The 5,085-nt window shown below is 42.3% G+C and overlaps 1 pseudogene; it reads right to left on the bottom strand.

Annotated features, from left to right (window-relative positions):
* The window catches only part of LOC102869815, a 36,533-nt pseudogene extending 32,780 nt beyond the window's left edge, over positions 1–3,753 (bottom strand).
* Positions 3,754–5,085: the final 1,332 nt, after the last annotated feature.

Genomic DNA, 5,085 nt, shown 5'->3' with positions numbered 1-5,085 from the left:
AAGTATGTCAGATGAAGCCTCAGAATCCTTGCCTCCAAGGAGCAGCCTGGTTTAACCCTCTCCAGGATGAATCTGTTTGTTTTCTTGGCAGTCCAGGGCACATTCAATACTCTTCTTGCATACCTATTACAAATCTCACTTGGTCATGATGGATTATTTCTTTGATGTATTATTCTTTTATTTTTATCATAATGAACTTAGTGATTGTCTTTGTGAGAGTGAGTTAGTTCAGATAGCATAATACTCTCTAGATTCCCCCATGTTATATTTTACAAAATCATTCCTGCTGCATAGTATTCCATTGTGTGACTATACCACAATTTTTCAATCCAATCATTTGCTGATGGACATTTGGGCTGTTTCCATATTCTTGTTATTGTGAATAACATTGCTATGAGCATAAGTGTTCATATATCCATTTGTGTCTCAGTTTTCATTTCCTTGGGGTACACTCTTAGTAATGCAATAGATGGGTCTAAGAGATTTCTAAATTTAGCTTTTTCAGGAAACTCCAAACTGCCTTTCAGAATGGTTGTAACATTTTACAATCCCATTAGCAGTGCATGGAAGTTCCATTCTACCCATATCCTCTCCAATACTTATTACTTATTGTCCTATTATGCTTTGTTACTGCTACTGGGGTGAGATGGTATCTCAATGCTGTTTTGATTTGCATCTCTCTGATGGCCTGTTATTTTGTGCATTTTTTCATGTGTCTGTTGGCCATCTTAATGTCTTTGTGAAAAGGCTTTCCATGTCTTTTGCTCATTTTGTTACTAGGTTACTTGTCTTTTTCTAGTGGAGGCGCTGTAGTATCTTGTAAATTCTTATTATGAGATCCATGTGTGAAATGTCATTGCCAAATGTTTTTTCCAATCTTTAGGTTTTCTTTTCACTCTATTGGAAAACGTTTTTCATGCACATAGGAGCTTTCTTTTTAGACAGTCTCTTTTACCTATTTTGATCTTTCCTGGCCATGCTTTTCTAGCTATATTTGCCAGTCTAATTATGACAAGAGGTGTGATCCATGTGTAAAGTGGCTGTTTATATATTTTTTAAAAAGGTATTTGAAATTAATAAATCATTGTAAATATAAAATTCAATCACTCTATTTCCAGCCTCATTTCCATTACCAACACCATATTTTCCAACTACTATTCCAACTTCACTGTTTCTCACTGTTGCATTCCAGTCACCAGTTATTATTAACGCATCTTGATTGCATGTTTAGTCAATTTTGGACTGCAAGATTTGGTAAAAATTTTTAATTTCTTTCTCTTTGGTTCAAGATGTAGGGGCATATATTTGAATAATAGTTGTGTTAACGAGTCTTCCCTTTACATGTATGGATAATATCCTATTAATCACCACATTGTATTTTAGGATATAACTTAAAACTGACATTTTTACTACGAATGCAACACCATTCTTCTTCTGTTTGTCATTCCCTGCATAGTATATCATATGATCCTCTTATTCAAAGTGGCCCAAGCTGGTCCATCTTACCATTTACAACAGCCAACCACAAGAAGAAATACTCAGGTATAAATCTAACTAGAGACACTAAAGACCTTTTTAAGGATAGCCATAAAACACTAGCACAAGAAACAGTAAAAGGTGGGTCAGAAACAATAAGAGACCAAACTAAATGGGAAAATATTCCCTGTTCATGGTCTTTTGATTTCTTGACTACAACTACCATACGTATTGATTGTAGATCCAAGCAAACTAGATTGACAACTTAAAAAAAAAAGTGAGGTTCCTGTGCAGCAGCCAAAAAAAGATGTATTGATCAAAGAATTCTCACATTGTTCCTTTTATTTCCAAGATGATTCGAATCCTAAGTGGTAACTCTGAAAGCACCCTATTATTTTCTTTCAACACACTTATAATTCATGTGTGTATACCTTTTTAAAATACAACTCCTACTGTAAAGAGACATAAGGGCAGGGACTATGCCTATTTTGCTAACCATGGAATCTCTAGTACCAAACATAGAGCCTTCAAACAGTGATTTATTAAAGGAATGACAGAATTGGTTTTATACTTTGGTATAAAAGTCTTGGTAGACTGATAATGTTCACTTAGAAACACAAAAGGAACAGAAACTGACAATGGCTTCTACTTATTGCTACCACCGATCTATCCATTTGTTCTACTCTGCTGGCTTGCATATTGCTGGGATACTACTGATATTTCATATACCAGCAAGGTAACTCATGATGAAAATTTCATTGGTGCTTCTACATTGCAATAGAATAGGAAGAAAAGCTTGGTAATCAACTTTTGAAAATCAGCCAAAATTCTGTCAATCACGACAGAATATGGTCTGATGCAGTGCTAGATGGTGTGTCCTCTAGAAGGTACTCAAAATATACAGTTGCCGGCCAGCAATGGGCTCAGCCCTACCATGAAGACACAGGGCTAGGTAACATGCTGGGGTATGTGGTGTTGCCATGTCTCGGAGCCCACTTGACAGCAAGCATCTAACAACTGCTTTGTGAATTAATTCTACCTAGTTTTCAAGTCCTAGACATGGCTTGCTCTAATACCTCTACTGGACCCACATTCTTTACAGTTATAACTTCATTTGTGATTTTGCAACCTGTTTTTTAGAAGCTTATCCTGTTCCCCTTCCAGAATTCAAAGTTAACTTTCTTATTGTGTCACTTCCTCAAGATGGGTGGTTTTTTTTTTAGTTTTTTGTTGTTGTGCTTTTTTGTTTTGTTTTGTTTTTAATGGGTTTGACTTGAGTCCATCTCAGAAGAAAGACACTTCAAACTTTTTGGGCAGTATTGTCTATCTAATCATAAATATACGAAATTCTAGGCTGTGGATGAAATTGCCATGAAAACAGAAACTTTTCTTCATTACTGAATCCCCGTAGATAAGGTACAGAGTCATGTGTGCAATACTATAAAAGAATACTAAAAACTGGTGTAAATCAAAGGAAACATTTAAGGATGCAGGCTTCTATCTTCATTATTAGCGGTTTTAACCACTCTGGGCGGAGACCACTTCCGATTCAGATTCTAGTGTTATTCCCTCAAGATGTAAGCACAACAATGGCTTATCATTCTGGAATGAGGGAAAACGAGGATCCTAGTGCTAAGTGTTTAAATCAATCATAATAATTTATAATATTCTAGAGAAAGTCATCGCTAGATCTAAACTTTTTCAGCAATTCAAACTGCAGAAACGGACAACGAAAAAGATGAAAATATCTACTATACTCCAGGTGGAGTCAAAGTATTGCTCATGGCATCAAGGGGAAACCAAATCCCTTTTCTAGTGCTCTGCTTGTAGACTGGAATTTCACTCACTTTTCAATCTAATAGACAGTAGGAAACAAAGCGGAGCCAAGCGAACCTTCCAGGAGCCCGGGTACTAGGAGCTTTGGAAAGAGGAGATGAAGGCTAGCAGGTGTCAAAAAAGCAAGAAATCAGCCGGAATGCTGCCGACAACAGCAATCTCCAAAGCTTGGCATCTAAGACCCCTTAAATTCTGGCTAAAGACAAGAAATCACAAGTCTGCGAGAAACTGTAAAAAGTCAAGCTCTCAGCTCCCACAGCCACTCAAACCTCAAATGACGTTGCAACCCGCAGCAAGAAAAGCACCACCTCAAACCGGGGTCTTTCACTGTTGCCCGCCCACTTTTCTTGTGAAGGATCTTTTCATTCGGCCACTACTGCCCAGTGTCCGTTCTCATTGGCTTACTCGTCTGTCCGTCTGAATCTGGAGCGTGCACCTCATGTACAAACGCGCTGGTGTTGGGACTAGAGCACCGCCTCTGAGTACCGTGTGCAAAAGCAAGCCACCGTTAAAGAGGCAGCGAAGGAGGCGGAGCGTTGTTAGACGGAGGCGCGCGACTGGGTAACACGCAGAGTTTAAACCAGCAAGGTGAGCTAGTATTGGTGGAGGCAGTACGAGGCTAGCTCCGATGCTCGACGGCGGCGACGGCGGCGGCGGCAGTTATGCAGCGATAGAACGGCAACTGAAGGGTCAGTACATCTTGGCGAAGTAGTGGTGGTGGCTGTCGGCAGGGTGCATTGCGCGCGAGCGGAGGCTGCGACGGTGCCGCGTCTGAGCGGGCCGAGTGGAAGCAGCGCAGCTTGGCCGGGAGCAGCTCCGGGACGATGGTAAGGTCCGGAGCTGGGTTGCGTATCCCTGCGTCGTCCTCGGGCTGTGGTCATGGGGCGGGGCGCGCTGCGCCGCAGGGCGGGCATCAGATGCTTCAAGTCTGGCGCACAACTACCTGTTGAAGCTTAGAGATTGCCTGGCTTCCAGCCTCTGGGCGGCATTGCCTCCTGGAGGACTGCCTTCGGAAGGCTGGACGCGCAGAGGCCCGCCGCACCCCCGGGCACAGACTGACGGAGCGCTTCCTCCTAGCGCGAACGGTCAGTATTCGTCCAGAGCCGCAGCGTGGACTGGACCCACAGGCGAGGCGTGGTTCTGAAATGCAGGAATAGCTGTTTGTGCGTGGTCAGTGCTCGCACCGGCGAGGGGAGCCGGGGACCACGGGGCGGGAGAAGGCTTTGGGGGCCTGTGCACGCCCCGAAGGGAGGCTCACCTCGGACTCAGAGCGATTTGTAAAAGGAAGGCTCTCGTGAATGATGGGCTCTGGAACTTAGGTGTGAATCCCTTTTTCGCACTCCTGTGAAGTTTTGCGGGTCTTTTTTCAGTTACACCAGTATCATCTTTTGTCTCAGTTATTTTAAATAAATCCTACTTTTATTCTAAAGTTCAGATTTTTTGTTGTTAAGTGCCGTCGAGTCGTAGGCGACTCATAGCGACCCTATGAACCAAAGTCCGGGACACTTGTGTAACTTTCATCCTTTCTCCAGGTTCATAGGGTTTCCAGAGGCAAGCTATTGTGGAAGTGGATGCCCCTCCTGCTTCCAGGCTTGTTTTAATTGGGAAGCTCCACCAAACACTGTCCACCATGGGTAACCATTCTCGCGTTTGACTCATCACTGTCACGGAAGAAAATACCTGGGTTTTGGAAAGTGAAACTTAAACTGCTGAGGCAACAGAAAAGTTCTACGGACAAGCTGTGCATTCCAGCAAAGTTTATTTAGGTTGATG

This window comes from Elephantulus edwardii, unplaced genomic scaffold (genome assembly GCF_000299155.1).
Source record: "Elephantulus edwardii isolate Elephantulus edwardi_28Jun2011 unplaced genomic scaffold, EleEdw1.0 scaffold00234, whole genome shotgun sequence".
NCBI lineage: Eukaryota > Metazoa > Chordata > Mammalia > Macroscelidea > Macroscelididae > Elephantulus > Elephantulus edwardii.
This window is presented reverse-complemented; position numbering and strand designations above follow the sequence as displayed.